Raw genomic sequence first — 11,467 nt, forward strand, 5'->3', positions numbered from 1 at the left:
AAATATTTTAACCTTGCTTCCAGTAACTTTTTGTTCTCTTTCCAGTCAGCATTGTTGTGCTTGTGGGCCTTTGTCTATTCGCTCTCAGTTATTTAAAAAGTGAGACGGTCAGTACCGGACACAGAACCCATGTCGGGTGTTGGCTGATGAATAGACCATGGTGGAGGGATTACCTCAGAGTCTGCAAGTCGCACTCCTCCCAGTCATTCCACAATAACTTTCTATTTGCTCTTGATGCCAGTGCTTCATTGCCAACTCATTCAATTTCATCCACTCTGACCTTCGCTAGGATTATTTGCAACTTGGTCCTTGGTCATCTCTCCCCATCTCAATGTATCCGTGTCTAGTTTTGTCACAGCATGATCTGTCCTTATTTTGGCCCCTGCTCCTAGAGGGGGTGTATCCTGGTCGTCGAGCCTGCTTTGGTTTTTCTTCTCGTCTTTCAGAGTGTCTGCAAGCCTGTCTCATTTGGTTGCAGCAATGGATTTGAGGAGCTTATTTTTATTTATGGATTTGTTAGAGAAATAAAGAGAAGAGAGAGAAAAAGAGGGAGGGAGGGAGGGAGGGAGGGAGGAAGGAAGGAAGGAAGGAAGGAAGGAAGGAAGGAAGGAAGGAAGGAATTAATTCCTATCTGCTGGCTCATTCCCCAAATGCCTGCAATAGCCAGGGCTAGATCCTGGGCCTGAAGCCAGAATCCAGGAACTCAGTCTAGGTCTCCTACATGGGTGATAGGGGACCAATTACTTGAGCCATCACCACTGCCTCCCTGGATCTGTATTAGATGGGAGCTGGAATCAGGAGCTGGAGCTGGGCATAGTAGTACTCTAATATGGATGAGTATATCTTAACCTCTAGACTAAATGCCTGCCCTGGGGGGGGGGGAGAGGCTTATACTTGAAGAAGATAATAGTCTGATTTCTGGCTGGCTTGGTTAGAAAAGGGATTGTTGACATGGCAGTTTCTATACAAGGTCATGAAAAGGACTTAGTTCCAGGAGATGTGTATAGCCATGTCCACAGAGAGTGGTAGGACCAGTGAAATGTTTTCCTCCAATCCTCCAATTTTATTGCTAAAGCAATTAGATTAATGATCAAGTAAGCTGGGGCCGGTGCTATGGCATAGCCAGTAAAGCTGCTGCCTGTAGTACTGGCATCCCATATGGGTGCTGGTTTGAGTCCTGGCTGCTTCACTTCCGATCCAGCTCTCTATTATGACCTTCAAAAGCAGTAGAAGATGGCCCAAGTCCTTGGGCCCCTGCACCCACATGGGAGACCTGGAAGAATCTCCTGGCTTCAGATAGGCAAAGCTCCGGGTGCTGTGGACATCTGGGGAGTGAACAAGCAGATAGAAAACCTCTTTCTCTCTCTGTCTCTGCCTCTCTGTAACTCTGCTTTTCAGTTAAAAATACATAAATCTTTTTTTTTTTTAAAAAAAGCAAAATACAAGTGGTAGTGGCCAGAGTTATGGAGAGCACAGATAGGTGAGCCCCATAGTGGGCACATGGCTGCTGACAGCAGGCTGCCTGGCTTCGAACTGTGTCCTGCCACTTCTTAGCTGTGTGACCATGTGCTAGTCATTTAACATTTCCCAGTCTAAACATTTTCAACTGTTTCACAGTGACAGAACTAGAATCTACCTCATAGGGATTGTGTAAAGATGAAGGTGTTAATGCTTAGCACTTAGTATAAAGCACTCAGTACTACCTCTGGCAAGTAGTAAGTGCTCAATAAAAGTTTTCTATTATCACTACTCCCTTTGAAAGATGAATTTATTGATTTTCCCAACAAAAATGCTTTTCTGAATGTGGTTTCCCTTACTTCCTCCTAACCTAATTCTTATCTTCAGCTGGCAACCTTAACAGAGTTAAAGTTTGAATCTTTCAAGGATGTGGAACCTTGTATCTGCCAAGGGCCATTTGGATATTTATAACATCATTTGCAGGCATACAAAATTATCAACTTAAAAATTAGCCTGCTATAGATTTATTGAATCTTGAGTCCCACCTGTGATTGACTTGGCAGGGCCAGGCCAGATGATTTAATGGGTCTTATATGGCTCCTGGGCCAGATGTTCCCCACCCGTGTGGTGATGGCCAAGACCAGTCATTTTCCAAATGATGCTACGTAGTAGAGATCCATGGGTTCCTCATGGGGTCTTCATGAGGGGCCAGAGAGGTGAGAGATGGGCGGAAGATGGGAGGGCACAACTAAAGCCATCCCTCTCCCATGGAAGTGAGTAAGCTTGTGTTTATCTGTCTTACATATTAAACTTTCACATGAGTGCTTACTTAAAGCAAGAGTCCTTGAAGCCAAAGGAAGTTTGAAAATTCCCTTCTAGCTTCAAAATCAGTGATTTGGAAGTAGAACATAATGATAATTTGATTTTACCATTATTTTGTGAATGCTGAATTAACGATTTGGGGGAATTGCATTACAAGTTGCCTCATCCAATGATGTAATAATCAAATAAAATGGATTCTAATCCTATTTTGTTAGCTTCCCTCTGTTGTTCTTAGTCTGCTTTGAGAGGACTGTCAAATTGAATTTGCTGTCCTCTGTGTTTGCCAAAGTTTATTATTTCAATTTACAACAGCAGAGATGTTATAACCTGGTCTTTTATGTACTCTGTTGTGTTAGCTCTGATATTGTGCCAATCTGCACAAGAGAGTGATTCTGGAACGCCGAACCTTCCTTTGCTTTCAGCAAAGCAAGGACTGTGTGTTTCTATCAAGGACAGGGTTTGTGTGTTGAAGCCCCCAGGCAAAATTGTGTCTGGAGGATTTAGTATACTTTTCCTATTCATTAATATCTTTGAGAAAACCAAACCAAACACTGCTTAAATATTTTCACAAAACCACAGATGGGCTAATAGTGAGGAGAACATGGGTTGTATTTGAGAAAAGATGCTTTGAAAGGAGGGATGGTAAGATCAAAAAACATTTCCTCCAGTAGCCATAAAGCATGAAGCACTATGCTTGTAATGGTACCACAGCGCTCAGGGAAAGATCTGGAATGAGATCTCAGGAACCCGGGTGGAGGCTCCTGTTCTACCTCGGTCTGTCCCACAGCTGCTTCTGTCAGGTTGCTGCTGCCTTGAAGCCGGAAAGGAGCTCTGCCTGCCCGTCTGCAGTCCCACATTGAACGGCAATGCGATGAAAACTTATGCAAACAGGAAGAAACTTCTTCTTTATTAACATTTAAAAAGTTACGATGGCAACATGTACCTGTTGTAAACACTCAACAGTACAAAAATCTGCAGCAAAATTTCTGACTTCCTGTTGCCTGAATCTCATGCCTCGAGGTAACTGCTGGTAGTATTTGACAGTGGGTCCATCCAGACCTTTCTTCTATCTTGAGTAAATAAGGATATGTAGCTACATGGTGCATGGGAATATGTCCTCAGAAATTCACGGTTAGGCAATTTTGTTACTGTGTGAACATCATCTGCTGCACTTACACAAACTAAGATGGTGTAGACCACGTATCTGACACAACGTTTTGTGTCAGATAAAGAGACACAGTAAGCATGTGAAATATGAGACTTCTGCTGGCATCACATTGCATGTCGTTTAACATCAACTTTTTTAGATGAAGAGGAGTACACTCCATAATAATGTTATATACCATAGTAAATACATACATGAGTAACACAGACGCTTCCTGTCTGTATCAGGTACTAATCACTATGTATCATTGTATGTGCTATACTTTTACACAGCTTACAGCCTGGTGGATTTGTTTACAGCAGCATCACAAGCATGTGAGTAATGCCTTGCACTATGAGGTAAAAGTGGCTGTATCACCACTAGGAGATTGACATTTTCAGCTCCATTTTAATTTTTTTTGAAGATTTATTTATTGTATTTGGTTTTTTTTAGATTTATTTTATTTATTTGAAAGAGTTACAGAGAGAGGTAGAGACAGAGAGAGAAGTCTTCCATCTGCTAGTTCACTCCCAAGATGGCTGCAACGGCCAGAGCTGTACCAATCTGGAGCCAGGAGCCAGGAGCTTCTTCCTGGTCTCCCATGTGGGTGCAGGGGCCCAAGCACTTGGGCCATCCTCCACTGCTTTCCTGGGCCACAGCAGAGAGCTGGATTAGAAGAGGAGCAGCCGGGACTAGAACCAGTGCCCATATGGGATGCTGGCACTTCAGGTCAGGGTATTAACCCACTGCACCACAGCATTGGCCCCTACTTATTGTATTTGATAGCACAGTTAGAGAGGGGGGAGGAAGGAAGGGAGAGAGAGAAAAAGAGAGAGCTTCCATCCACTGCTTCATTCCCCAAATGATTGCAATGGCCAGGGCTGGGACAGGCTGAAGCCGGGAGCCTGGAACTCTATTCAAGTCTCTCATGTCGATTGCAGGGAACCAATAACTTGAGGCATCTTTCACTGCTTTTCCAGGTGCACTAGCAAAGAGCTGGATGGGAAGGGGAGCAGCCGAGGCTTGAAACCGTGTTCATGTGGGATGCCAGCTCACAGGTGGAAGCTTAACCTGCTGCCCTGCAACTCTGGACCCTGCAATATAATCTAATGAGAACACTGTTGTAATGTGGTCCCTTGTTAACCAAATTGTCATGATGGTGTCCATGGTTGTATACTCACACACTGCACACACATACATACAAGCACATAATCCCAAGCATACACAGGCATATAAATACAATTGTTTCTTGGTATCCACTAGGAATTGGTGCCAGGACCCCCTGTAGATACCAAAATCTGAGAAGGCTCAAACGTCCCTTATATAAAATGGCATAGTATTTGCATATAACCTACACACATCCTCCCATGTTATTTAAACCATCTCTAGATTTTGTATAATACTTAATACAATGTAAAGGCTATGTAAGTAGTTATTGTACTATATTACTTAGAGAATAAGGACAAAAGTAAGCACACGTTCAGTACAGTTGCAATTTTTTCAAATATTTTCTATCTGAAATTAGTTGAGTCTGCAGACACAGAACCCATGGATATGGAACTCGGGGATATGGAGGGCTGAATGCATGGGTGAACATATACTAGTATGAGTATATACAAGCATGTGTAGTTTAAAATTACAAGTGCAGTTTTTTAAACTTAATTTTATACTTTTTTTTTGACAGGCAGAGTTAGAGAGAGAGAGAGAGAGAGAGATCTTCCATTGGTTCACCTCCCACATGGCTGCTACGGCTGGCGCGCTGCGCTGATCCGAAGCCAGGAGCCAGGTGCTTCTCCTGGTCTCCCATGCGGGTGTAGGGCCCAAGGACTTGGGCCATCCTCCACTGCACTCCTGGGCCACAGCAGAGAGCTGGACTGGAAGAGGAGCAACCGGGACAGAACCGGCGCCCCAACCGGGACTAGAACCTGGGGTGCCAGCGCCGCAGGCAGAGGATTAGCCAAGTGAGCCACGGTGCTGGCCTAAACTTTATTTTATACTTTTAAAAAATTTATTTACTTGAGAGGCATAGTTACATAGAGAGGGGAGACTGAGAGAGAGGTCTTCCATCTGCTAAATTATCCTCCAAAGGGCTGCAATAGCCAGAGCTGGGCCAGGCTGAATCCAGAAGCCAGGAGCTTTTTCCAGGTCTCCCACATGGGCACTTGGACCATCTTCACCTGCTTTCCCAGGCTGGATTGGAACTGGAATAGCTGGAACTTGAACCGGCGCCCATATGGGATTCCGGTGCTGCAGGCAGATGTTTAACCTACTACGCTCACAGAGCCAGCCCCTAGTTTTACACTTTTGATATTTTTGTGTTAGTATATATAGATTTACGTTATCTTTTAAGAGTAAGAGTCACACTTTGAGTGGAATTTAAACTCCTTTGGACTTTCAGTGAAAACCCAGACAACAAGCAAAGAAGGCACTGTTTCTGCAGTCCCCTACAGTGAGTGAGTTTTGACTCCGACCCACCTGACCACGGAAATGGTTCTGAGAGGCATGCCTCCTCTTGTCAGCCCCCCCTCCCCCTTTGTGAAAGAAAATGATACACTAATCAAGTCGCCTTTCATCACTTGGGAAAAGAGGGATCCCTTGTGTGCTGGATGCACATCCATCAGGCATGGCGGTGCAGAGGGGACCCTGCTGTACGGGCTCTTCCCCCTAAGCTAACCAAGCTGGGTTAAGTGAGTCATCAGAGCAGCAGGCCTGGCTGATTTGTTGATACACTGGACTGCTGGGGAAAGTTCTTAAACTACTTCACTTAAGATAAGGGGGAATGGCTTCTCAAAGGCGAGACAAGAAAAGATCCTCCACTTCTCAGTAAGCCTGTCCAAATTGTCTGCCGACCACTCGAGGATGAAATTGAGTCTAACACTACAGCATGTATTACTAAGAGGCGACTAGCCGGTAAATATTTAAAGGGGATAAGCTGAGCTGCTCCATCATTTACCTGCATTTTGTTTGGATGACAAGCAGTGGCAGAGTGCACTGCAGAGTGAGATTAGATGCTTGAAATGTGGCTGCAGAGATTAAATGTGTATTTCCCGAGGTGCCCTTCATTACGGCGAATCAGCGGAGGACAGACTTCCTGAAGCGTTTTCCACTTGGTTGCATGATTAAGTGGTCAGGGAACTATATAATTGGTAATATACTTTAAAAAAAATCCTGTGTAAATAATTTCTTTATTTAAACTTCACAATGTATAATATTTAAACACTTATCAAGCTATAACTCACTGGCAGCAGAAAATTATAAAAGTCTAACAGCAGGACTAAGGATGTTATGGCTGGAGCTGATTGATCTCTGTAGTTTTGTTGGAGAGGAATCTTAGCACAGAGGTAGAATTTGAGAAATAGAACCACGCTGTCTCGGTAATTTAAGTAGTTTTGTGGGAAATTCTGAGTCCCTCTCAGTTTAGTCTGCTTTTATTTTTTTCAACAGGGTATAAAGTATGTTTTCAGTTTTCATTGCATGTGTACACACATGTACCAGAGAGATTTTTTATTAGAAGTCCAATATGACTCCACCCTTATCCGTGGGATCTGTCATAGGTTTAAGTATATTGCCCACATATCAAGACAATGCCAAAGTCATTCGTGTAAACAATAACAGAGAGAAACACCACCAATTCATCATGGATGGAGAGACAGAGTGTAGGAGGATTTTACTAGGAAATCAGTATTTGTCATCACGTATGTCAAGGTTTATAAATCCCAGCCTAACTTACAAGGGTTTAAGGCCTTTCACCAAATATAAAAAGTGGCCCATTAAAATTAACGAGCCTTCTTTATCTGGATTCATCTTTTAAATTCACCATGTGATTCAATGTAGTGAAAGGAGTTGGGGGGTATTTACAATGCAGCTGAGAGTGCTGTTGTGGGAGAGGAGGGCTGCAGGGCCAGCAAGAGTCTGGGAACCACTGCGCTTGCAAGTGACAGAAACAGAGGCACCAAAGGAAGCTGACATTTAACACAGCATGTTTCTCCTGTGATTGATGGGGTTTTGGTGGGCAAACATTTCAAATCATAAAGATTAGTAATAAGTGCGGAAGGATGTCAGTATGATGTGGAAGGCCCTGAAGTTAGGATGTGTCCGTGCAAAACAGAGACTTGACTTTTAACTGCACTTGGAGAAGAAGAGAAAGCATTATTACTGATTGAGCATTTGATTAAATCCAAACCAGAAATTCTGTCTCCAGCCTTCCCATCAAACCCTGTTAGTTTGAGATAATCATTCAAAAATAGACATGTCACCAGAGAGATGAGTGACCCCGAGGTAGACCTTGGCCAACAGAAGCAAGGGAATGTTTGCTTAGACATTTTGGCGTTTAGCTCATGCAGATGAATTATCATAAGAGTTAATTCCTGTAGAGAAGGATAGTACCAAAATCTCTGCAATGATTATTTTTGGTGTGAGACATGAGGAAAACGTAAAGTAAGAGACTAAGTTTCAGGAGGGCAAGGGCCATGCGTGTCTTACATGGTGTCTGCAGTACCTTGCTCTGTGTGCACTGACCACTCCCCTCAGCTTGCTGAGCCACACAGCCTTCTCCTGACCATAAGCCCTTGCCCTCTCTTCTCAGAACAGTTGCTTAGGAAAGTTGAATTATAAACCTGTTCTCTGCCTCTTTGAGATATAAATTTTCTACAACCCCGGAATATCCTTCTGAAGGGCCTAGGAGCCATTCCTTTGAAATGCAGTCATGGAGATAGCTCCCATCTCCCAGTCTCTGCGAAAGGGTAGGGAGCTAACTTCAGTAAGTGACAACTGTCAAATATGCACACATGGAGAAACGAGAAGCACAATGAGAGGAAAGTATGTTTTTCATCAAGCTAAAAATATTTACAGATTTACCTTACTCGATGATATTGTGTTTTGTTTTTCATGGTTTTAAAATGATAAAGAATTTTTTTCCCTCCAGTGAACTTGTGGTTATAAAAAATTATAAAACCTGCATCAACTTCCCAATTTCATTTAAGATATATATCTCCTATATATATCTTAAATATTGAATATATATATCTTAAATATATATTTACATGTTTATCTATTTTAAAGTAGAGGGAAAGAGAGAGAGAAAGCAATCTCCCATCTGCTGGTTCATTTCTCAAATGCCCACAACTACAACAGTGGGGGCTGGGCTAGGCTGAAGCCAGGAGCTGAGAACTCAGTTTAGATCTCCCATATGGGTGGCAGGGATCCAAGTACTAGAGCCATCATCTGCTGCTGTGTCTTTCATGGTGAGTATTAGCAGGAAGCTAGACTTGGGAACAGAGTCAGTACTGGATCCCAGGCATTCCTATATGGAATGTGGGATGTCCCAGATGGAATCTTAACTGCTGTGCCAAATGCCTGCCCCTTGAGATATTGTTGTTAGTGAAGATGCATAATGCTCTTTTGGGAAATGAGCATAAACAGAGAATTTAAATATGATTTTGTGTACTGGTTGGGAAGTTTCCTAGCAAGCTATCAAGTCAATCTTTCTAGAGATAAGGGTGAGAGGCAGGGCAGAAGAGTGAACTGAAATTGAAGGCTGCTCTGCCAAAAAGAAGACAAGGACTGGCTGAGGTGAGAAGAGAGAGGTTTCTTGATCTCTGTTGCTCTTTCTGTTGAGAATTTCTTTCTCTTTCTCCTGCTGGCATTGCTTGTGTCTATCCACAGATTCTGTTTGTGTCTTAGCTTGGAGGAAGGCTGTCAGGCTGCCAGAAGGCCCTCCCTCACTGGAATGTGTCCCAGTGCAGAGGGTAAAAGCGATCGATGGCCCTTCCTGGCCAACCCCCCTCCTCCTGCCCTTATAAATACTTTTATTTGCATTCTGTCACTGTGGTTGTGGCTTATCCCTTTGCATTCGCCCTTTCTAGTTGAAAGTCATTAATCTGCAAATGCAACTAATTAGCCCTTCACTGTTCCAGCAACAGAAAGCCTTGCTCCCTCATCGTCCTAGTTTATTGGATGCTGGAAAGTGTACACTTAAGGATCGATGGATCTTGCCAATAGAAAGAGTGCTCTGTATAATTACACAATTGGCGTTGGTAAGCTATAAAACGTGAATTGCACAGAGAGGCCTATAGCCTGCCTAGAATGGTGTAGTTACTTAAACCACAGACTTATATTGCTTATTTTCTCAAGTCAGTTGTGCCCATTTCCTGTGGTGAGCCATCTTAATCCATCTTCTTGAAGAGTGAGGCACAGGAAATTAGGTGAAATTGGGTACATTTCAGTTCTGACATTTTTCTTTTTGGAGAAAGGTTGAACTCAGGACCTCAGGGTTCGTGTAAGATTGGAAAGGCCAAATCATTTTATCTTATTTTTTCAATGGGAAAAAAAAATCCCTCATCCCAAATAAGAGCTAAAATGGTTACGTCTAGTTTTTACTTTTCCTTTTATTATAAGGAGAAAAAAAATACACAATTGACTAAAATGCCTCCAGAGAAAACTCCTGATTCCTTTAAAGGAAAATAATTCTTCTACAGAGGCAAATGTGCTAAAGCAAGTGAGAGGCAAGGTATTATTGGGAGGCTGGATTAGATAAGCTGTTTAAACTGCCAAGGGAGCATCCTCCCTAGTCACACACTTCCCAGTGTGTGTGGGTCTTTATGTGTGGCTGCTACTGTATGTGGATACAAAAAGGCTTTTCACCAAAGGGAAACTGCAATTTAAAAAGTAACAGCAAGAAAAATGTAGAAAATGTAGAAAAGTGTTACATTTACAGAGCAAAAAGTCCAGAGAGAAAAAAGATGTCGACAATTTGCCTCTACTTGGACATCTCAGGAAACGAGTTGAGCAATTGGGTAGTTGATTTCTACTGAGAAGAGACTAGGCTTTTAATATATTTATTTTCATTTTATTTGGCAGAGAGAGAGAAAGGAGAGGTGGGGGAGAGGAGAGGGAGAGGGAGAGGGAGAGAGCAAGAGAGCAATTGATTTTATCTGGGGGTTCACTCCCGAAGTGCCCACAACAACCAGGGCTGGGCCAAGTCAAAGCCAGGAGCTCAGAACTAGTTTATATCTCCCAAGTGGGATTCAGAATGACCTATATAAACTATCATTTGCTTTACACCAGAGTGTGAATTAGCAGAAATGGAAGTGGAAGAGCTAGGATTGGAAGTAGGTTCTCCTATGCCCTTGCGGGCATCCCAAGAGGTATCCTAACTGCACGAAAGGCCTGTCCGAAGAGTAGATTTTTAAAGAGGATTTGTGGTGGGGGATGGGGTGGACAGCCTTGTGGCATAGTAGGCTAAGATTCCACCTGCACTGCTGGCATTCCATATGGGTGCTGGCTCATGTCCTGGCTGCTCCTATTCCGATTCATCTCTCTGCTATGACTGGAGAAAGCAGTGGAAGATGGCCCAAGTGCTTGGGCCCCTGCACCAGTGTGGGAGACCTGGAAGAAACTCTTGGCTCCTGGCTTCGGATCTGGCTATTGCAGCCATTTGGGGAGTGAATCAGTGAATGGAGGATCTATTTTTCTCTGTCTCTTTCAATAAATTTCTGTCTCTTTTAAGTAAATAAAATCCTTTTTTTAAAGGATTGGTGCCATCATTAGCCACAGTCCTCCACTGCCCATGCTCATGTCATCAGTAGAAACCCTGCATAGATGCATTTGATAGATCAGCAGCTTTGTCTACCAGCTCTTGTGAGCTGGGCCCTTTTGAGCTCTGTGCTGAGACATAGGATTCAAGATGTGGGTGTAACACCAGAGAACACTCTTGTCTTTGTATGATGGGTCTGCAAAAAGTTCATGGAAAAGATATATTATGAAAAACCTGTGCATAGATTTTAAAAAATTATTTTTGCACCAAAATATACTTTAACTCCATTTTTCGTGAACTTTTTGAAAGTACCCTTGTAGTTCTTCCTATCAATGGGAATGATAGGCACTGAAATGAACAAGTGAAATTACTTTCTTTTATTGGTTGGACTATTAACAATGTTTTAAAGTTTATTTATTTGAAAGAGATCCCACCTGCTGATTCATTTTCCAAATGCCTACAATGGCTGAGACTGGGTCAGGCTGGCTAGGACTGGGGTTGAGTTGTGG

Source organism: Lepus europaeus, chromosome 12 (assembly GCF_033115175.1).
Source record: "Lepus europaeus isolate LE1 chromosome 12, mLepTim1.pri, whole genome shotgun sequence".
Taxonomy (NCBI): domain Eukaryota; kingdom Metazoa; phylum Chordata; class Mammalia; order Lagomorpha; family Leporidae; genus Lepus; species Lepus europaeus.